This window comes from Balaenoptera ricei, chromosome 16 (assembly GCF_028023285.1).
Source record: "Balaenoptera ricei isolate mBalRic1 chromosome 16, mBalRic1.hap2, whole genome shotgun sequence".
Lineage (NCBI taxonomy): Eukaryota > Metazoa > Chordata > Mammalia > Artiodactyla > Balaenopteridae > Balaenoptera > Balaenoptera ricei.
This window is the reverse complement of record NC_082654.1, coordinates 114487089-114514003: the sequence shown is the minus strand read 5'-3', so window position 1 is coordinate 114514003 and position 26915 is coordinate 114487089. Positions and strand designations below refer to the sequence as shown.

The 26915-nt window shown below is 40.6% G+C and overlaps 1 protein-coding gene across 2 annotated transcripts in view; it reads right to left on the bottom strand.

The window, feature by feature from the left end:
* CHRM3 (cholinergic receptor muscarinic 3) overlaps positions 1 to 17473 on the bottom strand; it is a 514336-nt gene extending 496863 nt beyond the window's left edge. Inside the window, exon 1 of one of the 2 annotated variants that reach the window (XM_059900319.1) lies at positions 16879 to 17473. The gene's annotated coding sequence lies outside the window, so the exon portion shown is untranslated. Of the gene's footprint in view, positions 1 to 15834; positions 15913 to 16878 lie in introns of those variants that run through there. The other variant, XM_059900320.1, reaches the window with a different exon arrangement.
* Between the last annotated feature and the right edge of the window lie 9442 nt (positions 17474 to 26915).

The following is a 26915-nucleotide window of genomic DNA, read 5'->3' as shown; positions in this document are numbered from 1 at the left end:
TAGAAGCAGAAAAAGCTTTTGACAAAATTCAACACTCAGTTTTGATTAAAAAAAACTCTCCTGAAAGTAGGCATAGAGGGAACCTACCTCAACATAATAAAGGCCATATATGACACACCCACAGGCAACATCGTTCTCAATGGTGAAAAACTAAAACCATTTCCTCTCAGTTCAGGAACAAAACAAGGTTGCCCATTCTCACCACTATTATTCAACATAGTTTTGGAAGTTTTAGCCACAGCCATCAGAGAAGAAAAAGAAATAAAAGGAATCCAAATAGGAAAAGAAGAAGTAAAACTCACTGTTTGCCGATGACATGATACTACACACGGAGAAACCTAAAGATGCTACCAGAAACTAGAGCTAATTAGTGAATTTGGTAGAGTAGCAAGATACAAAATTGATGCACAGAAATCTCTTGCATTCGTAGACACTAATGATGAAAAAGCTGAAAGAGAAATTAAGGAAACACTCCCATTTACCATTGCAGTAAAAAGAATAAAATACCTAGGAATAAACCTACCTAAGGAGACAAAAGACCTCTATGCAGAAAACTATAAGACACTGATGAAAGAAATTAAAGATGATACAAACAGATGGAGAGATATACCATGTTCTTGGATTGGAAGAATCAACATTGTGAAAATGACTATACTACCCAAAGCAGTCTACAGATTCAATGCAATCCCTATCAAACTACCAATGGCATTTTTCACAGAACTAGAACAAAAAATTGCACAATGTGTATGGAAACACAAAAGACCCCAAATAGCTAAAGCAATCTTGAGAAAGAAAAACGGAGCTGGAAGAATCAGGCTCCCTGACTTCAGACTATACTACGAAGCTACAGTAATCAAGACAGTATGGTACTGACACAAAAACAGAATTATAGATCAATGGAACAGGATAGAAAGCCCAGAGACAAACCCATGTACATATGGTCACCTTATCGTTGATAAAGGAAGCAAAAGTATACAATGGAGAAAAGACAGCCTCTTCAATAAGTGGTGCTGGGAAAACTGGACAGCTACATGTAAAAGAATGAAATTAGAACACTCCCTAACACCATACACAAAAATAAACTCAAAATGGATTAACAACATAAAATTAAGGGCAGACACTATAAAACTCTTAGAGGAAAGCATAGGCAGAACACTCTATGACATAAATCACAGCAAGATCCTTTTTGGCCCACCTCCTAGAGAAATGGAAATAAAAACAAAAATAAACAAATGGGACCTAATGAAACTTAAAAGCCTTTGTACAGCAAAGGAAACCATAAACAAGACGAAAAGACAACCCTCGAATGGGAGAAAATATTTGCAAATGAAGCAACTGCCAAAGGATTAATCTCCAAAATATACAAGCAGCTCATGCAGCTCAGTATCAAGAAAACAAACAACCTAATCCATAAATGGGCAGATGACCTAAAACAGACATTTCTCCAGAAAGATATACAGACTGCCAACAAACACATGAAAGGATGCTCAACATCACTAATCATCAGAGAAATCCAAATCAAAACTACAATGAGGTATCACCTCACACCAGTTAGAATGGCCATCATCAAAAAATCTACAAACAATAAATGCTGGAGAGGATGTGGAGAAAAGGGAAGCCTCTTGCACTGTTGATGGGAATGTAAATTGATACAGCCACTATGGAGAACAGTATGGAGGTTCCTTAAAAAACTAAAAGTAGAACTACCATATGACCCAGCAATCCCACTACTGGGCATATACCCTGAGAAAACCATAATTCAAAAAGAGTCATGTACCACAATGTTCACTGCAGCACTATTTACAATAGCCAGGACATGGAAGCAACCTAACTGTCCATCGACAGATGACTGGATAAAGAAGATGTGGCACATATATACAATGGAATATAACTCAGCCATAAAAAGAAACAAAACTGAGCTATTTGTAGTGAGGTGGATGGACCTAGAGTCTGTCATACAGAGTGAAGTAAGTCAGAAAGAGAAAAACAAATACCGTATGCTAACACATACACATGGAATCTTAAAAAGAAAAAAGGTTCTGATGAACCTAGGGGCAGGACAGGAATAATGACGCAGATGTAGAGAATGGACTTGAGGACGGGGCGGGGGACAGGGTAAGCTGGGACTAAGTGAGAGAGTGGCATGGACATATATACACTACCAAATGTAAAATAGATCGCTAGTGGGAAGCAGCCGCATAGCACAGGGAGATCAGTTCGGTGCTCTGTGACCACCTAGAGGGGTGGGATAGGGAGGGTGGGAGGGAGACGCAAGAGGGAGGGGATATGGGGATATATGTATATGTATAGCTGATTCACTTTGTTATACAGCAGAAACTAACACACCATTGTAAAGCAATTATACTCCAATAAAGATGTTAAAAAAAAAAATAAGAAAAATAAAAGTGGCACTGCAAAGTCCCTGGTGGTCCAGTGGTTAGGACAGCAAGCTTTCACTGCCGAAGGCCCGGGTTCAGTCACTGGTCAGGAAACTAAGATGCCAGAAGCCAAAAAACAAAAAACCAAAAAAAAAAAACAGTCAGCAGGGCTGCACTCCTCCTGCAGGCTCTAGGAAAAGCGCACTGCATATCCATTTAGTCATTTAGGGTTTGACAGGAGCCTACTCTGGGCCAGGCAGTGTTCTAGGAACTGGATATTTAGTAATTAAAATAAAAGATGAATTCCTTGGTCTCAGAGAGCTCATGCTGTAGTGGGTGTAAACGGACTATAAATGAAGCAAAAAAAATATGCACTGTATCAGGTGGTGATAAATGCTCAGAAGAGAAAAACAACAGATTAAGGAGATGGTGAATGATGAAAGAGGTGCATGCTGTTTCAGATGAGGTGGTCACAAAATGCTGGCCTGATAAGGTGATATTTGAGGACAGATCTTAAATGCAGAAGCAAGCTGTATAGGTTTCTGGATAAAGAGTGTTCCAAACAGAACAGTAAGTGCCAAGGATCTGAGATAGAGTGTTCATGGTATAGACCAAAAACGGCAAGGGGTTTTCACATGTAAGTTAAGTTTTGCCTAAATATTTGCCTAAATATTCTACCATCTATTTAAATGGTCTCCATCTATTTAAACCTTACTGGTCCTTTAAAGTATCTCTCTCAAGCGAAATCCTTTACACCAACAAGTTCCTGGTAACCCTCCAAAAAGATCTGGCTTCTCCACCCTTTGAATCCCAAGAACAACTTGGCCCAGAAAACTCTGTTTTACAAGTGAACATCTTTGTAGATTATAAACACATATCTAGGGTCAAGACTTGCTGCAAATTTGTATAACCCCTTCTGAACCTAGCTGCCTCAAAACAATCTTGTCTTAGAAAGTCAAAGGCAGTATGTGTAGTTGGTATGGGTTTCCCAGAAATTTAGAGCCGGTGGGCACTACTTTTCATAGCTTAGTGTGGTTTGGACTTGATACGGCACCCTCGGTCTTCCAAAAGACATGCTTGTATTCGTGCTTTGGTTAGTTATTTCCTTGCTGAAAAGGGGATACAGGTGGGCTCTTCCTCACCAGGCTTTGGGCCAGCTTTCAGTTCTGTAACAGTGATGCTAATCTTGGTTTATAAATGTGATTTGTCAGATGTAACTTCTGTTCCTGTTTCATTTTCTTTGGACTCTGGTAGCCAACAGTAGATCAAGTGAAGTAGTCAGGCAGAGAGTATCTAGTATCTTTGTTTCTTCTGTCACAGGAAAATGAAACACTTGTTTCTCATGTTATATCTGATAAAGTAACACACTCTCTAGATCCACCCAGTGTGTTCATCTATGCCTCAGCTTGAAAAGACTATTTTAACTTTTTCATATAAAAAGAACACTGGTAAAAGTACATTAAAGACTCACTGTTATATCATAACTTCAGCAATATACGTGATTTTTAAAAAGCGTTTCAAAAATGGGTTGTCCTGCATTTGAAAAGAAACAGAGCAGGTAGCCACATTGAAAAGTAGATGCCAAGGAGTTTTTAAATGGTCACGTTTAAAGGATGGAATCCATGGCACATAATAGCAACCGCTACCTCTCATTCATGTGAGACTGACAACATTATTTTTCAAATCAAGTGAATCATTTTCAACCTCATTTTAATTTTCAGAACTTGACTCACTCATTGGACACACAAATGCAGATGTTTGCCATCTAGTGGCAAAAGTTAGTATCAGCAGTCTAATTTTTCTAGAAAAGCGGCAATATTTTGCCGAGAAAAATTTAATCTAAACCCCATGTTTAAGAGGTGAGGGGAAAGTAAAGCCTAAGGAAGATCACACATCTAATTAGTTACACTATCCTAATACCCGCATCTCCTCTCTTCTTGACACCAAGTAGGAACAGGCCTGTTTAGAAAACCCTGGGAATATTATTCCAGGTTTTATGGATTTGAATTCACAAAGACATAAGTTCCATGAAAGCAGAATGACTATTCATCTAATTATCTCTAGCATCTAGAACAGTGCCTGAAACAATTCAAGAACTTAAATTTAATGAACATGTGAATGGGCGGTAGAAAAGCTGAAAATAGACCAGACTGTGTGGGTCACCTACCAGAGGAATTTCTAAAGTTCTAAGGAACAGAGTGATTGACAATTTTGTTTAATTCTCTTAAAATGTATGTAATACTTTACATTAAATTTGTGTAAAAGTATTAATTGTACTGTATATGCTTTTTAAAACGCACTCATGTCTAGAAGATCTATTATAAAATGCCCTTTAATTGATGAGCAAAACTAAGCCCATTTCTAAAACCATTCATAATAATTAAACTACTGTGCACATATGCAGCAGTTATAGACTATTTTGTCCTTCCTTTCTTGACATCCTGTTGTTCACATCAATAATATATGTTAGACTCTAAATATAGCATCATACACATGCAAAAATGTGGTCTGCTTCTGATATAGTTCCACGGTACAACACAAGAAACAAAGAAAAAATGTTGAGGACTAGATGTATTTGAGATAATTTCTGTTTTTATACCACCTTGTGAACAATGTTATCCATATTTTTTAAAAACTATATATTTAGTTACCAAGGGGTACCTGTGATGGAAATGGTTTCACCTTAATTCTATACCTGAGACCTCAGTCATTCCTCAATTGTGTCTATATTCCAGTGGAAAAGAGCACTCTGCCCTTCCTCAAAGCTGGAGAAACACCCTAAATTGAATGGCTCATTTTACCAGAGAACAGCCCAAGATAATGTACCCCTTGCCAATCCAGGCTATTAATCTACTTTAAAAAAATACAAAGTGTTTCTAAAGTGTTTCTCTAGCTCATTCAATCATTCTCTCAATCAAAATATTCTGTCTCTCTCTTCCATTAGTGGGTTTTAAAATTTAGCAGGCAGAAGTATCATTCAAGGTATTCATTTAAAATGCAGATTGACAGACCCTGCTCCCCCCCCCCCATTCTAATTCAGCTGGTCTGGTTTCAATCCCCAAGACTACAGTTTAACAACTACCCCAGGTGATTTTGGTCAAATGATCCTAGGCCACAATGGTAGAAACATCACCTTAAATCCCTGTGATGGAAATCTTTTCAGTGATTATGAAAAGCCCCTAGGAGACCTGGCTACTTATAGCAGCTGGTGATCAACGAAAAATGACTCCTTCAAAAGTCCTGGCCACTAGAACAAGTTGGTGAGAAGAGCCCTAATTTGTTAGATGTTATCTGAGAGAACCATGCCTCTCAAAATGTTAGGGTCACCAGGGCAACCATTATATCCTTGCAGACAACGCTTTGAGCAAATGAAACTCTGAGTCTGACCTGGGATAATTTTATTATGTTCTGTATCATATTTATCAAGAACTCCTTACTGTTTATTAACATGTAAACTATCCCGTCATTATCAAAATACACTGAAAACTTGTAAACCTCAGATTTCTTCCCCCCCCCACCCCCAAAAGGAACAGTAAGAAGGAATTCATTCAAGAACAAATACTTAATGAGAATACTACTGCCAAGCACAGTTTTAGACCCTTGGACTATATCATGAATGAAACATAACGTAAACATCTCTGCCCTGACAGAGATCTAAACCATCATTCAATTCAGTGAGCTGCTCATCCCCATTTCACAGTGTGTAAGGCCTGGGTACAGAGAAATAAATACTGAATGGGTGGCTCCTGATAAGAAGCTCAAAATCCAAAGGAAAACTTGATATTTGCATAGTTTATTCTAGTGGAAACAAGTATGGCAAATGTTATCACATCCATGAGAATAATACACTCAAGGGGCATGGGGAATGAAAAGACGAATTGTCTTAGAGGAGGCACGCAGGTCCTCCTCCCGTTTGCAGGACTGCTAAGGCCAAAGCTAGGGAGCACATTTCAGGAAGTGTGGAGGGTCCACCTAGAGGCACATCCCAGGACCCTCAAAGCAGGCTGACGTGGCTACAGCGCCACAGCAGAGGGGGGAAAGGAAGAAGGGACTGAAAGTTATGGAGAGTGAAACTGTAATGGACTTTGACCTCACTGTAGAATAGGTAAAAGCAAACAAAGCAAAAAGACAAGTCAGAGGCCATTGGGACAGTGCGGGGGGGGGGGGGGGGGGGGCGGCGGGGAAGGCCTGTATCAAGAAAGTGGGAGTGGGAGTAGGAAGGAAGGAACTGATAAGACGGTTCAGGAAAATCCAGTAGGATTTAGAGACTGCATGAGAGGAGGGAGGGTATAAAGGAAATGCAGATTCGAGATGCTTCAAGTCTGAGCTCCTAGGATGACTGTGATGCAGTCAATTAATACAGGAAAAAATAGGAGGAACAGCATATTTTGGAGAAAGATGATGGGTTCCAGAGTCCAAATGGTACATTAGAGGTGCCTGATTGATATTCTTTGTGGCAATGTCCAACAGGGTGCCAGCATGGAAATCTAGCACTCAAGGGAAGAGCTATGGTCTACAAAACTATGTCTACTGACACTTGAAGCCCTAAGTGCAGCTGAAATCACCAAGAGAGAGGATGTCAAGCGAGCAAGAGGTGAGCTGATTCCTGAGAAGAGATCTAGCATGAAAGGATAGGGAAAACCAGACACAGAGTCAAAAGATCCAGGCCTGTGAATTTTGGGACCTTGGGTGAATCACTCAACAGGATGCAGAAATATTCTTTATATAATTTCACTAACTCAGACTGCAGAAATCTCATACAGGTTCAAAGTTTTTTCCCCTTACTGTCTTGGCATTCTAGTTTTAAGTATTTCTTCTTAAGACACAACCAATCTTGCTGACAGTTCTAGAGTCCCTGACCACATACCTGCCCTCCCACTATCCAGGAAAATTATCTTCCAGAATTCTACCACAAACTGATTTTTCTAAATGACAAATAGGGTAGCAATAACAAACATTCATCATTATTAAGATTACTCTCTACAAAATTCTTAGGGGAATATTGATTACAAATTCTAAAGGAATTCTCTTTTCAACAAATGTGTCATATTGTGTCTTGACTTACTGGCATTCTAAGACACAGATCATTATGATGTTTTATTTTTTCTCCATACTTCTCCATAAATTGTAGTTTTATTGCATATACAAGATTTTGTTGTCTTTGTTAAAGTTTTTCTGTTTTTATTACAAACTTATATTCATTCATGAAACAAAAAAATATACATATATATGTGTGCATTAGATAGATTAAAATGTCCACATTCAGAATTCAAAATGAGTCACCTGTACTTTATGGATCTAAATGATGCAAAAGCTTAAATTTCAACATAAAAGTTAACGATCTGAGAGTGCATGTCATCAAACGTGATGATTTTAATCTGGCATCAAAAATGAGTGACCACTACACCTCCATTAGTCCACTGGCTGACATTAGCCTGAAGGCATAAGAATAGCTTGTGTCTTCTGGGGCAGTATTTGTGTGTTACTCTTACAAATCCAAAGTGTCTAGTATGATCCTGGGGGCAGAGAAAGTGCTGAACATAGACATACTTAACTAATCAGAAATTCAAAGCAAACAGATTTCTTTATTGCTGGGCCACTTTAAGTGGATTGATTTTTATGCAGTGAAATCAGTCAATCTTTTAGAACACACTGCAGATTTAAAAATTAAGGAGGTAGATTTACATTTAAAGTCAGCTCACAAAAGTCTATTATTATCCCGGTTTTGTATGAATGTTAGGATAGGTACAGAAAAATATCAGAGGATTATGCATCAAATTGTTAACCTCGGTTATCTTTGGGGGCACTGGATCATGATGGACTTCTATTTTTGACACAATATATTTCTTTCATGATTGAATTTTGTGTAATCCATTTCATTTTTGTAATGAGAAAAACAGCAAAACCACTATATTTACATATTTTATATGTCGCTATGTATATTGAGCATTTTATGGGGATGACTCCATGGTAAGTACTTTAGGGCAATCAAAGACAAATGAAACATGGCAGCATCATTCAAGCACTTCACACTCTAGTATCTGAAATAATTTATACACACACACACACATAAGAGTGAATGGGACCAGTGATAAAACTGAGAATCTGATAAAGTACTAAAAGATGAATTCACAGTGAAAAGTGTCATTTCAAGCACTTTGTCCTTGACACACTGCTAAAATTTGGACCCATGAGGATGTGGAAGAAAGGGCATTCCAAGCAGCATGAGAACATGTGAAAATCATGAAAACGGCAGAGAGGGTGTACAGAACAGCAAGCACTGCGGGTAAAGTTAAAGGTGACCTTGAGACTTGAGATTGAATTTACTGTAAATCCAAACCACGGAACATATGGAATGCTAGCTGAATGCTGACGTAAGAGATTTCACTGTTATTCAATAGGTAATAGAAGGGGATGTCAGAGAAGTGTTTCGAGGATAGGAGGGAAAAAATGATCAGATTTGATCTTCAATAAAAGTAGTCTCTAAAGTGGATTAGAAGAAGGGACTATAGTCAGTGAAATCAGCTGGGAAGCCTGGAGACTCTGAGAGAAACGTATAAAGGTCTGATTGCATCAGCATCACCTGGGGGTGTTAGAAATGCAGATCGCCAGGCCCCGCCCGAGCCCTCCTCAATCAGAGTCTGCCTTTTCACAAGATCCCCATGTGACCTGACTGCACATGAAAGTTGGAAAAGCCGTGAACTGAGGTGCTGGTAGTAGGAAAGACAAGAAGCCAAGAGGCTGAGTGAGCGATTGCTTGGCTGAATTATTACAGTTGGGTATCTGACTAAATGTGGGAAGCTACGCAAGAGAGCAAATCAAGATTACTGAGAAAACTCCGAGCCACAGGGTGGCCACCCTAGCCGCGTGAACGGGAAACCTCAGGGGAGCAGGGTGAGGAGGAAACGAATGAAGGCGGTGCCACCCAGCAAGCTCATGGAAATGCCACTTCCAGAAGCCACACCAGGCTTGCAGATGATGAGATGGGTGACCCACATTGAAAAGTAGTGGAAATCACGACAATGAATGAAGTCACAAAAGGAAAAGGGTGCAAGAAAGGCATGGGAGTCAACGGACGAGAAAGACCTGGGGAGCCTCACGCAGCTCGGGAGACGGGGCAGGGAGGCTGGAAGGCGGAAGAGGAACCAGAGGAGGAGGAGAGCCAGGGAAGTACAATGTTTTGAAAATGAAGGGTGGTTGTAGGTGCTGCTAAGAGATTAAAGGGGATGCCTAGGAAAGGGCCTTTTCTTTGTGACTCAGAGGGGACAGGTGGTTTTTGGCCGAGTGGTTTCTGTGAACCTCCAGAGGATGGAAGCCAGAGAGCAAACGTTACAGTCAGAAGTCGGTAAAATTAGAGATATGTGGATGTTACTCACCGAGTGTAAATGAAAAGGTTAGGAATGAACATGAAAAGTTAGAAGGGGCGGAAAGGGCTAGGTTGACTTAACTTGAAACTATTGAACTTGAGAAAGATTTTCTTATGGAAGAAAGATCAGAAGTATTCCCATCATAATTTTCAGAATGATTAGGAAGGCCAACAGGCACAGTGAGTAGGAATTGGATTTCTGGCTCAGTTGTAAGGAGGCTCTGCCTCTCCCTGCTCTCTAGAAACGGAATGAGACGCGTTGCGAGCGTTAATTTCTCAAATCGTACAAGCCACACAGTTGGACGATCACCAATGGGGAGTCACAAAGTAGGATGTCCTTCACTGATGACTTCTGTTGTGAGCCGAATGACGGCCCCCCAAAAGACATGTCTGTCTACGTCCTAATCCCCCAAACCTATGAATACTACCTTATATGGTAAAAGGGTGTGATACAGCTAAGGCTCTTGAAAGGAGGAGTTTGTCCTCGATTTTCCGGGTGAGCCCTGAATGCAATCACACGCATCCTTATAAGATGGACACACAAAGGAGGGAACACACAGACAGAAAGGGAGGAGACGATCTGACTCCGGGCAGTGGTGAGAGGCAGTCACAGGTCGGGGAATGCAGCCAGCCATCAGAAGCTGCAGGGGGCAAGTACGGGTTCTCCGTTAGGGCCTTTGAAGGGAGTGTGGGAATTATGAGACAGTACATTTCTGTTGTTTTAAGCCCTAGGAAGCGAATACAATGTCTAACATCACCTTCCAATTCTGAGATTTCTTGAGCTGCTCTCACCTCATATTGACCATATGCTCCTGGAAGGCAGAGCCCCAGACTCACCCTTCTGAGCAGCCAAAAAAAGAATGTCCACTGTGCCTGGCACATTAGATAACACTGACAGGAAAGTTACCACAGGGATATACACTCCTGTGTATAAGTGAAAAGCAGAGATGGCTGGATAGGTAGACAGATGACTGACAGATAGACAGAGAGATAGACTCATTTTACTCAAGCAAGTATTTATTGAAATGAACTTATTAAACACTTTCATGAACTTAACTTCTTTAGAAAGAATCATAAATACTATCTGGGTTACCCTTGACTGTCGACTTTAAGATTAAAGATAGTGAGAACAACCAGAACTCAGATGAGGGACATGTGGCTTGTAGTTGCTTAGATACATTTTCAGTTTCTTATTATTAAATGAATTGAGGGGTTTAAAATAATTTATCACAGGGAAAGCAGAGTCATAGCCGCACTCAAGGAAAGCTGAAAAAGGTTGGCTGGTTCTTGTGTGATGAGAAGGGTTTGGGGATAAAGAGGGAAGAAAGGAGGACCCCACGTAAAGGAACCTCGTGGCAATGCCAGTTTCCCTGCAGGGCTCCCTTCCCACGAGGTAATGCATGTGACATGTGTTATCACACATGTGAGAAATCATAGGCAAGGAAGACAGAAGGCTCTTTGCTTCCATTTCAGGTATGAGAACTTCTTTCCAACGCAATTGATTTGAGGGATCTCTGCATGAGAGAAGTTGTGCTTTTAGACTAGTTTGAACTAAAAAAATTGAAAATCACCAAAAATATCACTGTGCTCAATAATACTTTTAAATGAATGTACACAGATAGAGAGATACAGATAGAGATATAGAAAGACATAGAGATAGAAATACAGAGATAAATAAAGATAGATACATAGATACACAGATATAGACACATAGAACCCAATGATACTTGAAATGTATATGGATTCTTGGAGTCTACACAATACCACTGGATTGGGGTCCACTGGAGGTGAGAGCTGGCTGAATGAAACTTCAAATGGCTGTGGGCAAGAAGTGGTACCTAGCTAAGCAATAACTAGGTTTCTCTCCAGACTGGGTCCTGCCGGCAATTCGAATGAGGTAATCTACTCCAAAGTGATAAATACAAAAATACTGACAAAGGCTGTCAGCAGATGCCTTTTCCCAGAGCTTACTGACAGGATATTTTTGTATGAATCTAATGCCATGGCCATAGCTACCTGTGATCAATTAGAAGGCTTCAGTGGAAGAACATCAAAGCACCTCACGACCATAAAGGCACAGCCTTTGCAGTAGACATCTGGTAGCCCTCTCCTCTCTGACACCAGCTGGTAGTATTTTACTCTGGTTTAACCTCACCTGACTTTTATCTAAACAGCAGTCACTGGAGGATATCCTGCTCAACCCAGGATGTCTAGACGAGCACCACTTCCTGCGGTAGAGGTGACTGAAGGTAGAATATGTCATGGCTCAGCTGGTGTGCCGGATTTCAAGGGAACACCGGGGACAGGAAATAAGCTGGGGCTAGGCTAGAACAAATGACCTAATGAAGGATTAATTCCGTAGTGGAGAGTCAACAACTCAAATTACAGTGGCCAGGAGGAGCGTGGAGAACAGAGATTTGATCCTGCCAACAATGACACACAAGGAGATTTGTCAAGTGGAACCTGGCAGCACAAGTCTCCAGGCAGAAATGATACACTGTCCCAAGGGTGGCCGTGCCTCAGGCCTAGCTAGGGGTTTGTCCACTTCAGGGCTGCAGCAGAGACTGGCAAGGGAAGGAGTAAACTCTTGCTTCTGGACAGAAGTTCTTGGAAAGGGTGAGACTAACTGTCAAGGTCACGCTAAAGTCTTTCTAGGCACAACTTCAGTCCTGCAAATGCAAACTGAAAACATGAGAGAAGTTTAGTCCTATGAAATGGCAAATATGACAAGGGTTGCAGAAACCGAGGCTAGCTGGGCATGGGAATTAGCAGAGCTGACTAGGGTTAGGGCAGGCAATCCCATCTCAGACTCCCTTCTTCTGTGTCTGCACCGGTTGATGCATCAGGAAGGCCAGCCCTCCCCCCACCCCCAGTCTCACCAGAACAGGGCTGGGGAAGGCAAGAGCTCAAACCCCACAGCGTATCCGCCAGCTACTGTGGTTTTTTTCCACCATTGTTCCTCCTCAAAGTGTTCACATTCTAGCTGCCCTCAGGATGAGCTGGCACAGCTGGTGGGAAGAAGATGGCAGTGGCTCAAATATTCCTTCTGTTGGCTCACTGTCATCGCCAGTAGATCCCAGGTCCTGTGTCAGCGTGGCAAGCCGCAGCTGCACCTCCACAGAGGAAGTCTGAGAAGGTGCACGCCAGCCAGAGAACTTGGCCCTTAGGAGCTGATGAGCAGGAAGTTCCAACAGGTGGGGAGCACAAAACTGCCAGCCTGAAGGGGAGAGCCTGCCAGAGGCAGGGGAGTCTGCAAGCCGCCCAAACTTCTGGACAAAAGGGAACACACAGTAGCCAACTACTGAGCCAGAGGGATACCTACACACTGGCTCTCCACGCTCCACGCCAAGCAATATAAAGGTGGGTGGGCAAGCAAATCGCGCACTGCATTTTACAGTGCTTCAGAGACTGATCAAAAAGTGCGTGCACAGGCATGATGCCTTTCAACCCTCAAATCCACTCCGCAACTACTGTCCGATCATCTCCATCTGTGCACTGGGAAAGACGTGCTCTGGAGAGGGAACACAGTTTTCCTGCAAGGCCCACTGTGATTCAACATTTGCAGCAGCTTCACTGCATCAAAACTGTCTTTCTTTCTTTGTTTGAAGACAATGCTAATGCACATCTGTACTGCACAGGACATGCAACTTTTAGGGAATGGAGATGTCTAACAGAGCTCTCTAGAGGTGCTGGGTTCACAACGGAAAGGGGGTACCCTTGGCACTTGCACAGCCTTTCTGCGGAGCGTCCACGGAGGAAGAAGTACAGTGACAACTGATTTAGGATTCAAAGAGGCTACTTTGAATTTGATAGGAACAAGGACCAATTCCTTAATGGAGAAGATAGAGCCTGTCAGATTCGAGAAATTGAAATTAATTTCTAATCTGACTAGCTTTGCCTCCTGTCAAATTCCTTCGATGATCTCTTCACATTTTCCCTCTAAAATTAAAACTTTCCATTCAGGGTGAAATTTTATCCCAAAGTTCTGTTAAGACTAATAACCAGGATAGGGATTCCGCTGGACTAAATGAGATTGATAGGTGAAAAATCTTGTGGAACATGTCACTGCCATCACACCTGGGAAAGCACTGCATTCAAGGATTAAGCATGAGACACATTTTATTATCCTGATTAATTTTAAAAAATCACCATGGTGGAGGGATTTTACTATTGTTTTTTACTGCAGCCATATATGCCTTTTTGATACTCTTCTGTAAGAAAAACGTGTTTTAAATTCACCAACCTATTGTGTAAAATAAAACATTTCCAGTCACTCACTGATACTTCAGAACCACAACGCGAGGAAAATGCTATTAGTCACAATACATTATGACATCAAATTAGGTCCCATAAGTGAAGGACAGATGCATCTCTCTGCGTCCTGATCAGAGGCTCATGCTTCACAGGCGTCACAGTTCATTCATCTCCTATCTGAAGTGCCACTACATCACAGCTGTTCTCAACATAAACTTCCCTGCACTGCAAACAAGACCCAGTTTCTTAATAGTTACACTGACAACGTCCAGGCCATTTAGGGGTAAGCAACTAATTTTGCCAATGTTAACAACTTTATTACGCGAGAACACCATGTTGGCTCCGGGAACGATAGAGAAAATTACTTTCTTATGTTCAAATACACAAGGCAGCTTTGCTTTTTAATCATATGGTTTAATTTTCTGTCTAATCAGTTTCCTGGTATGGATTCAAGAAATTCTAGTTCTGCAAATTTCGTATTTTTTTCTAAGCTCATGTTCAACAGGTTGTCTGCAATCAAATGCTAAAATATCATGCAAAGAAGTTCATGTTTTTACACACTTAAAATAACAGTTTCTTTTTGTAAGGAAATAAATCAGCTGTCTTTATAAGGAAGAGAAAATGAAAGGGTGCACCCTAAAGAACTTTTAAGTATGCCTAAATAATCTTAAGAAATAAATAATATTTTTGAAGTTATATTTTTACCTTTTGTCCCAGGAAGAAAAATAAGGTAATATACAATCACCCATTTCTCTAAACTTTAAAGGAAAGTTTCCTAAATAACTTTAAATGCAGGTTTAATGCAGACCTACTCATTACTGTAACACTCTGGATCATTCTGTAAATCTTAACCAATTCCATAAACTTGCTTTCCTTTTTCCCAAATTACACTTTTCTCATAATTTTCCATGCAAAAGGTATACACTGTCGAGGATCCTTTTCAAAATCTACTTTTCATCTCATATTTTTTTAAAATATCAAGCACATTGGAATATGGGTTGTTATTTAAAAGTCAGTATTTCAATACTACTATTTTCATATTAAATTCAATCTTATACCACCCTCCCCAGCCTACAGAAACAGTCTAAATCAGACCTGCAATGTAATTAATTTTAAATTAGTAATTTAAGCTCAAGTTATAGTTCCATATGGAAACCCATTTCAAAATTAATGTGCTTTCTAGCTTAACAATAGCTAATTACATATTAAGCTAATTGCAACAAACCATGTAAACAAAATCTAAAGATAGGTTATTCAGTGATAGGAGTGTATGATCAAAACCACGTATCTGTGGCATGCTGAATCCACACTGGAGAGGCACGCGTGTTCTACGTATATTCCACAGTACCAGCTCCCATAACAAGAGGGTGCACCCAACGCCATATCTATCCCACCACCATATCTATCCCACCACATTTGGAACAGAAAGACCTCAGGTTTTTTTTTTTTCCTTCTTCTTCTTAATAAGCTACTACCACAACCCTGTCTATATGCATGGATTTGTTCCAGCGTCAGCTCTCCCCTTTCTGAAGTGTATGTTCTTGTGCAGTGCCTCTTAAGTAAATACAGGGGCATTGTTTTAAACACAGAAAATAGTGATGAATGCTTCATGCAATACAATGATCTCACAACATATGATTATCTGGCACTATATAACCAGCCAATATACTTTTTACAAAGATTATTTTTCCAAACATAACCCCAAAAGACCCCACATGGAGGACTACTGGCTTGCTGGCATTCAGAGGCCAAGAGAGAAATGAAAGGTCTGTGCAAAGCATACAGTGAAATAATCAGTGTCCTTAACAACATAAACGCTTAGATAAATACATTTACCTCCTAAGGAGAGCCATCGTTTCACATTGCAAACACGGACACCGGGAGGGAAGCATATCCTTACAGCCATCGAACAGGTTCAAATAGCACTTGCAGACAAATGAATGTTTGCGTTTTGAAATCTGTCCATATGGGATGCAATTCCCAAACCTCTGCTTCCTCTACCACTTCCAACCTGCGTGCTAGGAGAGTCGCACACACGCCGAACAGGATCACCATGCCAGCACGCACAAGCGCCAAGTAGACAAGTGAATTCTGCTGCTCGAGTCAACCCTCCCCTAACCCCCACCGCTTCAAATCACACAGAAATTAACCCAGCTGTAAGGAGGCTGCGCTGGGGGAGGGCTCCAGAGAGAAGATCCGCCGCAATCCAGCGGCTGCCACTCCGTGAGCGCAAACTCTGACTGGGTCAGTAAAGACGCGCACCCGGGCTCTGTACCTTCGCCCAGGTGTTAACACTAAGTGCCAAACTGGCCTCTTCGTCCCTGAAATGCAATCCGAGGTAGCGGCCCCACTGCGAGGTTGGCGGGTGTCTGCTTTAACCTTCTTAAAAGGGTTAGGAAATCAAATGGGGAGACCCACACACGCACCACACACACACACACACACACACACACCCCGACCCAAGAAGCTCCTCTTGTCCGGACACTCCGTGCCTCGGATTCCGCATTCGGCGGACAGAGAAACCAAGCGCAGGAGCGCCGGGTGGGGCATCCCAGGTTCTTTCCCGGCCACCGCTCGTATTATTCTCGTCGCTTTCCCCGCACATGGTCACCCCGGCGTTTCCCACCCTTGGTCCCAGAACTCCAACTCCGCACCAGATCCCGCTCTCTCCAGGTTCAAGCCTCCACCTGGCCCCCCAAATCGACAGACCAACTCTCTCCTCCCTCCCCAGTACCCGCTTTCAACTCCCCATAGCAAGGACATTTCCTACTCGCGCAGAAAACTTTTTCCTCCTTTTCCAACGCGATAAGGCAAAAAACTAGGTCAGCCGATACCGCCACCCGCTTTGCCCAGCGCCGGGTTGGCGCGGGCCGTCCTTACCTGGCCGCTGCGCTCCAGGTGGCCGTGCCACGCCGGTCGTCTGCGCTTCCCCAAAGCGCGGGAGGCGCCCGGTCCACCGTCCGTTGGTCGCCTCCCGCTCGGCGTTCAGGAAGCGAGTGTCCTAGGACCGCGCGCCCATGCCCGGAGCCGCCCTTCGGTTCATCGCCTGTCTTCCCAGAAGCGCCGCTGCCGCCCCGGCGAACTGAGGAGGAGCGTGGGGATCCGGGATGGTACCGACTTGCCCCGCGGTGTGCGCTCCCGGGTCCGAGAGCGCTCCGCCCGCGGGCAGCTGCGGCCGCGCGTCACATGCCGCCTCCGGGCAGCAGCCGCGGCACCTGCCCAAGCGGCGGCGCTCCTGGCTCCGCACTGCCGCCCCCGCGCCTCGGGCTCCCTGCACGATCTAGCCCTTTCGGTTCACGTCCTTTTTCCTCTGTCTCCCCGCTCACTTCTTTCCCCCCCTTCTCCTTTCCGTCTCCTCCTTTATCTTGTATTCTCTTTTTCCAAAAGCAGATGCCAGGCGCTTCAAGTGAGAGGAGGGTCTTTCCTTCCTCGCGAACTCTTCCTCTGCCTGGTGGTGGCGGTCGTGGCTACTGCTGGCCGCTCCTCCTCCTCTGCCTCCCCCGCTCCTCCCTCCTCCCCCCGCCCCCGCGCCCCGGCTGCGTGCTGGTGTAATGCACAAGCTGCCTGGGTGAGACCCAAACCTGCCGGCCTTCTGAGCATGCCCAATTGCCCCGCCGGCGTGGCGCTCGCCTCCCGCGTGCTCGCTCGGCTCCGCCGGCTGCGCCTGCTCGGGGGCGAGGGCGCCCAGCTGTGCGAGAGCCCAGCGTCCTCCTCGGGCGGGCTCCCTGAAGACGCAAGACTCACCCACCCACCCAGCCCGGGCACACGTGTCCCCTAATTGTGCCCCTGGTGCTTCAAGGACGGCTTTTGTTGGCCAGTTAGTTTCGTCGTGTTCTCTTCTAAATTGGTTTGCTTGAACTGCCTGGAAGTATCGGAAGGACGTAGATTCTTGGGCACAACTTACTGATGACAGAACATCAGCTCAGTTACAGTATACGCCTCGGTTGAAAACCTTTCCCCAGAGAGCAGCCTGATGCATTTATTTGTTGACATTTAGTGAGAGTTTGTTCATACAGAGCAATGTACTAATAAAGGACTTCTTGGCTTTTCCTTCTCTAGAAGTTTACGCCTTAGGAGTAAATGAGACGAACGTGTGTGAAAAAGACACAGGTGTGCGGACACACACAAACACACAGTTTTTTTTTTTTAATCAGAAAAAAAAAAGGACTTGCTAGCCAGGCTTTTAAGTTTCACATATAACTCAAGAGGAATGGGAAGCTAAAAAGAAAGAAAAGGGAAAGAAGGGAGGGAGGAAGGAACGGAAGGGGAAAAAAAGGAAAGAAAGGAGGGAAAAGGAAAGAAGGGAGGGAAAAATAAATTTCTTACTAAATACTTTCAGCTAACTAGTGGAAAGATCTCAAAGTGGCAAAGATGCCAATGAGGTTACCCCACAGAAGGCTAAGGGTATTTTAAAGAGTATGCGAGGAAAGATTATAAGAGAATCCCACAAAGAAGGACAAAGAAAATCAACAGTGGTAACTGGAAAAAAAAATAAGAAAAAAAAGAGCACAGTATGAAATTAAACCTTTGAACAATATTAAAAGAGGCAAAATGATTTTGTTAATTCTATTTGGAGCAAGACAAACAGAAAAAGGTAAACCTCTTCTTGGAGAAAATAAGTAATACTAAGGGAAGAGAGAAATAGAAATATATACCTTCCTTTCTGAGTCTATATAGTTCCTTCTAGGTAGAACAATCTTTAGGAGAGCAGGGACTAAACATTGATTAGAGAGAATTAAGATCATAATAGGAAAAAAGATAATGAGAAAACGTGTGGCTACTTAAATTAATTCAAATATCCAAGCTCAGGTGAATTACATGCAGAATACTAGAATGACAATGATATCAATATATAAGCCATCTTGTTTGGATAACCCTCAGATGGAAATAACAATAGTTGTCTTCATATATTCCCCTAATCTTCAAAGCAAACCTTCACACAAATATTTTATCCCCATTTAATAAAGCACAGGAATTTAAAGATCTAAGTAAATTGCCTGTTACATAGCTAGTAAGAGGAGTATGAAATTGCTATTTGCCTGTGGGAACAGGGGTAACTTTGATAATATTTGGTAAATCCATAAGTAACAGACAAGGGGCCAGAAGAATGGGCATAGAGATATGTTCTATTTTTTTAAGTAGATTCTGTTGTCTACACAGTGATTAAGTTTGACACGGATCCCTGGCAATATTCTATAGAAGATCCTGAAATGAATTTTTTGGCAGAAGTCAGAAAAGAATAGGAAACAACTACAATGTAGTAAAACTATCTTACCAGGTTAACTTCATTTCTCTTTGTAAGCAGCCATTAAACTCATACATATGGCATTTTCTAATTTCAGCCAACCTTCCTATTACCTTTATGAACAAGGTAAATGTAAACTTGTGTTAATATTAAACAAACTAAAAACTAACAGTTTGGACAGCGTTGCCCCAAATGTCCTAGTAAGTAGATTCTTGCTAGATCAGAGTAAGGTGTTTGATTCTGAGCTTACTGCCCTACTGTTCAGCAGATTTATCAAATTATACTTAAGAGAAAAATATAAAAGGGATACTTATTAGATTTGAGAATGAACCAAAGGAGGGGCAGTGCTAACTTGCAAGATGCCAAAATCAGAACCCAAAGAGTACTTTACTTTGGATGCTGATCTAAAACAAAGGAGATAAACTAGAACTAAAATATATTTTGAAATCCTGCATTTTAGGTTTGTTTTTAAAAAGAACAGGATAAGCATAAGATTTATTCATTTATTCAATTATTAGACAAGACTTTGGATATGGACAAGACAGACGGTTTAGCCTTCTACCATAAAATAACTACGTAACCTGGATGAAATATATAAAACTGCATTTTCAGTTATTAAAAGCAACCAACACGGGGCTACAATGTTTGAGTCAGGAGCCCACTCACACAGATATTTCCCTAGGGGCCATTTTTTCCAGCAGAAGTACTGGAAAGTTGAGACTAAGCAGCGAGTTTCACCAGGCAGAGGACACGTAGCTCAAGAGCTTGGAGCTGCAAAGGTAACTGAGATTTGGGAGGGCATGAGAGAGAGGGGCATGGAAAGGAAACCCCAAAAGTCTCTGCGGAAATTCTTGTGCATTCCTTAGCCGAATGCCTATGCTGCATAGTCCCAGGGCAAGATTCTGGAAGCCTGATAGAGTATAGTGGCTGAGAAGTGGAAATTTGAGTACAAATCCTGAAAAATCACACAATTCTGGGGAGATATTTAAGTTGGGACTTTGGTGAACACCTTAGACATTTGGTTGAGACCACCCCAAAGGATACTTTCTGGGTGTACAAATAACGCCCTAGGAAAATGAATAAAAGCAAAATAGATTCGCCCTAATAATACTAGGCCTTTTCAGCATTAAGATGATCCACCAACGCTTTAACTATCTGCCAGAGCACAACTCAAAATTCATTAGAGGAAGAAAATCTAAGCTAGAACTTTTACAAATGCAGTATGCAATAAAAACTTAGTAGACACGAAAAGAAGGAAAAAAAGAAGAAATTTGATGACAAAAATTAATAATAATACATTTAATAGACAGAGACCAAGAAATGATCTGGAATTAATAGTCAAGGACTTTTAAATAACCATAAGTAATATATTAAGTAAACTACCATGGAAATGGGATAAATGAATACAAAGATAGAGAATTTCAGCAGATTATTACATTCTATGAAAAAGAATAAAATGAGCTTTTTGGACTGCCAAATCAAGAACTAACTAGATGGATGGCACCTGGGGAAAACAGGAGATGGGGCTGATGGTCTCAAATACAAGCCCATAGAAAATATCTGGAAAGAGGAGGAGGACATTCAAAGAAACAATGCATGAGACCTTTCCACATCTGATGAAAGATGTCAACCCAGAAATTCAAGAAGTTCAATGAACCCAAAGCAAAGAAAACATCAATGAGGTCCATAAGATTCAAATTGTTGAAAGCAAAGATAAAAAGAAAATATTTAGACCAGCCAGAAGAAAAAAATGTCACCTTTGGAGGAAAAATATGAATGAACACTGACTTCAACAGAAAAATTATGGAAGCCAGAAGATAATAAAAGACATATTTAAGGGACTGAAAGGAACAAGAAACCTGTCAAGCTAGAATTCTATGCCCATTGAAAAAAAAGCTAAAATTGCAGGTGGGAAAAGAGACACTCAGATAGACAAAAGCTGAGAGGATTCATCGTCAGCTAACCATAAACTACAATATCTATTGAAGGATATTCTTTAAGGTGAAGGAAAGTGATCCTGGTCTGAATCAGAGAAGTGTAAGGAAAAATAAACAGCTCCATAAAAGGTAAATGTATGAGAAAATAGAAAGACTGCTAACTGTTTAAAGCATAAATAATGGGACTATTTTGTGGGGTTTTTAAAAAATAAATTTATTTATTTATTTTTGGCTGCATTGGGTCTTCGCTGCAGTGCATGGGCTTCTCATTGGGGGTGGCTTCTCTTGTTGTGGAGCACGGGCTCTAGGTGCGTGGGCTTCATTAGTTGTGGCACATGGGCTCAGTAGTTGTGGCTTGCGGGCTCAGTATTTGTGGCTTGCGGGCTCTAGAGCACAGGCTCAGTAGTTGTGGTGCACGGGCTTAGTTGCTCCGTGGCATGTGGGATCTTCCTGGACCAGGGATCAAACCTACATCCCGTGCATTGGCAGGCGGATTCTTAACCGCTGTGCCACCAAGGAAGTCCCCCTTGTGGGGTTTAAAACATTCACTGAAGTCAAACGTATAATAACAATAACACTAAGGTGGAAAGATTAAATATTCTCTTCTTGAATTTGGTAATGATTTAAGGTATAGAGTATTAAGGATGATTCTTTTTTAGTGTAACCAATGGAAGAATGATACCTATAGGTATAAAAAAAGAAGGTAATAGAGAAGATAAAGTTGAATTGTCAACCATATTTGATTGATGTGATAGAAGGCAGAAAAGGAAGAATTAATGAACAAAGAACAGATGGGGCAAACAGAAAACAACAGCATGATAGAAAACGTAAAATCCAACTGTATTATTAATTATATCAAATACAGATGGCCTTTAAAAAGACAAATATTTTTCAGAATGGGTTAAAAAATTACCCAACTATTTGTTGTTTACAAGAAACAAACTTTAAATGTAAGAATATAGAACAGTCGAAAATAAAAAGATGGAAAAATTCTACCATGGAAATATTAGACACTTTAAGATGTTGAATCTCTTCAAATGGGTCTATAGTTCCAGTGTGATCCCAATCAAAATCCCTACATTGTATGTGTGTATGAATTAACAAGGTGATTCTACAACTTTTAGGTAAATGCATGGGAACTACAGTAGTTAAAACAGTACTGAAGAATTTAGAAATTGGACTTTTAGGCTTCCTACCAGATTTTCAAATTATTATAAAGCTACAGTAATCAGGACATTATGGTATTGGCAGAAGGAAAAGAAAATAGACAAATATAGGTTCTAAAGTTCGTACGAAGACACTGTGGACACAGAATAGCCAGCTCAATACTGAAGGAAAAGAACGAAGTTGGAGGACTGACATTACCCAACTTCAAGACTTATTATAAAGCTATGTAATCAAGATAGTGAGGGAGTTTGGGATTGACATGTACACACTGCTATATTTAAAATGGATAACCAATAAGGACCTACTGTATAGCATAGGGAACTCTGCTCAATATTATGTAACAACCTAAATGGGAAAAGAATTTGAAAAAGAATAGATACATGTATATCTACATATATCTATACAGTATATGTATAACTGAATCACTTTACACCCGAAACTAACACAACATTGTTAACCAACTATATTCAAATAAAAAATAAAAAGTTTAAAAAAAGCTATGCAATCAAGATAGTGTGGGAATTGCGAAAGAATAGAAAAATAGATCGATGGCACAGAATAGAAAGCCCAGGCATAGGCTTCGAAAAATATAGCTAATTAATTTTTGGTAAAGGAACAAAGGCAGTACAATGGAAAAGAGATAGTCTTTTCAATAAATGGTGCTGGAACAACTGTACATCCATCCACATGCAAAAAAATTGAATCTAGGAAAAAAGCTTACATTTTTCACAAAAATTAACTCGAAATGGATCACAGATCTAAATGTAAAATGCAAAACTATAAAGCTCCAAGAAGATAGCATAGGAGAAAAACTCAGTGCCCATGAGTACGGCAATGACTTTTTAGGTACAACACCAAAGACATGATTTGTGAAAGAAATAATTGATAAGATGGACTTCATTATGATTAAAATCTTCTGCTCTGTGAAAGGCAATGCCAAAAGAATGAGAAGAGAAGCCACAGACTGGGAGAAAATATTTGCAAAAGACACATCTGATAAAGGACCACTATGCAAAATATACAAAGAACTCTTAAAACTCAATAAGAAAACAAGCAATCCTTTTAAAAAATGGGCCAAAGACCTTAACAGACACCTAAATAAAGAAAATATGTAGATGGCAAATAAGGATATGAAAAGATGCTTCACATCAGGGAAATGCAAATTAAAACAACTGTGAGATACCACTACACACCTATTAGAATGGCCCAAATCTGGAACACCAAATTCTGACGAGGATGTGGAGCAAAGGAACTCTCATTCGTTATTGGAAAGAATGCAAAATGATACAGCCATTTTGGAAGACGTTTTGGCAGTTTCTTACAAACAAGATATACTCTCACCATATGATCCAACAAGTGCACTCCTTAGTATTTACCCAAAGGAGTGGGAAACATGTCCAAACAAAAACCTGAACATGAATGTGTATTGCAGCTTTATTCATAATTGCCAAAGCTTAGAAGTAACCAAGATGTCCTTCAGTGGGTGAATGGATTAATAAACTGATACATCCAGACAATGTAATATTATTCAGCACTAAAATGAAATGGGCTATCAAGCCATGAAAAGACATGGAAGAACCTTAAATGAATATTACCAAGTGAAAGAAGCCAATCTGAAAAGTCTATATATTGTATGATGCCAACTATAAGAGATATACTGTAAAAGGAAAAACTATGGAGGCAGTAAAAAGATTGGTGGTTGCTAGGGATTGGAGGGGAGGAAAGGATGAATAGATGGAGCACAGAGGATTTCTAGGGCAGTGAAAATACTCTGATACCAAAATGATGGCTACATGCCATGATAAATTTGTCTATAGAGAGTACAACACTGAGAGTGAACTGCAATGTAAACTATGGACTTTGGGTGATTATGTTGTGCCAATGTAGGCTTATGAGTTGTAGCAAATGTACCATTCTGGTGAGGGATGTTGATAATGCGGGAAGCCGTGCACGTGTGCAGAGAGGTGATAATGGGAAATCTTTGTATCTTCCCCTCAATTTAGCTGTTAACTTAAAACTGGTCTAAAAAAACCAAGTCTTAAAAAAATAAAATTCAAAAAACAGTGGAAAGTAATGGAAAATTCATAAATAAACTCACACATTTATTTTAACTTGATTAACAATCAAATCAAGAACAGAGTAAATGAATTTACGGTGGTAGATAGTTACTTGATTGGAGGAGGGTATTTACGAGGAAGGGAAAAGAAGAAATTTGTGGGGTGGGGATAATGTTCTATCTTGATCTGAATGGTGGTTACCAAAGTAAATACATATGTAAAAATTTATCAAACTGCACACTTACAATGTGTGCACATTTCTACATGTATGTCATATTTCAAATTTTAAAAATTGTATGTTGAGTATCTATCAGAGGCAAAGCACTAGGTCCAAGACAAGGTGGAGAATGCAAACTTGAGTGACACCTAATTCCTGCTCTCAAGAATGGGGATACCTGGCTGGTCTAAAGTTTATTAACAAAAACTTGGGAATTAACTTGTTTAAAAGCATGTACAATTTTCTTTGTGTCAAGAAAATAAAAGTAGTAATTTGATTACATGAGGAGATAATTCCTTAGCACTCTGTTTTGGACAGAATACTTTTGATTCTTCAGAGTTAGTCCACCAGATTTTAAGAAGTGAGAACCAAGGATAGAATGATGGAGATTAATTTTATTTTTTCATGCATCCCCTTACTCATTCACTTACTTTAGATCACTCATTGAACTTTGCTAAATGCCAGACACTAAGCTGTGCTTTCTAGATTTCAAGACACGTCAAGTAATAGTTAAAGAATGTAGCTCTTCTTAGAAGACTTAGAGGACATGAATGGCTCTTTTAAACTTTTGAAGAAAGGGTAAACAAATTGTGTAGTTCTAGAGGAAGTTATGGGGATATGGGCTCCAGCTCATGATAAGGAAGATGTAGCTTAACCTTTATAAAGTGTCCATCTGTCCTAAAGAAGTGGTGAGATTTTAATCTCTGGAAACATTCCAATATAGAACAATAGCAACAATCATTCATGAACCCCACCTTTGTGCTAGGTAAGGTGCTATGAACTTTTTATTTATTTCAACAGCTTCCTTTTCAGGAAATTCATATTATTGCCCTTTTAGAGATGGGGAAACTGGACAAGTGACAGAGCAAAATCCAAACACAGTTGGCCATTTACCTCCTTTAGACGATGATTTTTAAATAATGTTGGCAGAGGGATTCCTGTAAGGTTGGAGGACACATATGACCTTTAAAGTCCTTTCCAAATCAAAGATGTGTGAATTTATCCAGTATGCATGGATGGACCCTGGTTTGGGGCTGAGTTTTCTTCAGGAGAAAATGACATACATTTATGAATACTAAAATAGCCCCAAGGCCTTAGAAGAGTGCTCATACAAGGAGAGACCGAAGTTTGAGCTTATTCACTTCCAAGTTAGTCACCCTCTACCTATTTGTCATAAATGCCTTTGGTAAGGAGCTGCTTATGACAGGTTTCTCCAGTAGAATTTGAAAAACGGAGATGACAGCTGGACCTCTGCTCTAGGACACCTTGACAGCTAACAGGGAGTGACCCAAGAAAGTAGTTGTGAGAGAAAAGGGGTCCATGACTAGCTGGTGAGAAACACGTTGGTAATCATATATTTCCTTTTCTCTTGTTTTGCTTTTGCCTCTATTTCTTCTGACAACACTGTTTGTTGGAATGTGGTTCAACTGGAGCTCTGGTTTATTTCTCTCCCTGTGTCTCGGTGCTCCCTTAGTTCCCCTGAGCCCTTGGCCCTCTTCCTGTTGCTCTGTGTTCTATACTTGAGCCATCCCATCCATAGCCAAGACTTCCACTACCTCAGATTTAACGATGACATATTAAACATTGCCCAGTGGAACTCATCTTCCCTCCTCTCCTCCATTTCCAAACCTTTTTTCCTTCTGAATGTTTCATGTCACCTAGTGACAGACCTCTCCAGTCTATTACATAACAGTCCTATATTCCCTTGACTCATCACCTTACACCTTAAACAAATCACTAATTGTCATTGAACTCATTCTCTAAAAATTTCATAAACTTATAAATCTATTGAGGTTCAAAAATAAGAATGTTAATGAGTAATATCAAGATTGAGAACAATTTTAAAGCAAGAAAATGACCTTAAACTTGGTAGTTGAGGCAATGTCATATCTGGGAACAATATGACAATATTGTGTATGATATTTATATGTAATATTTTAATACATTGAATACTTTTATTTCTGTTATTTTGATCTCTTGATGAAACTCATTCTGTAGGGGTGAAAACAGGCTAGAATAGGCATGAATGTCTTGTTAAATGTGACAGAAATTAATAGATGGCAGAAGTCGGATTCATATTTAGTTTTCCATCACGCTCAAAATCACACAGTGGTGATTTCTGCCTACAAATAAAATTATTCTGGTGATGGGAACAGTTGTTCTTAAGTAAAACAAAATGAAATAAAACTTTATGCTGTTTATTATGAATCAAATGACTCCTCTCATATAGTTTTTTATAATATATAAATTTAATTTTTTTTATCATGTATCTCATTTACCATGGATTATCTATG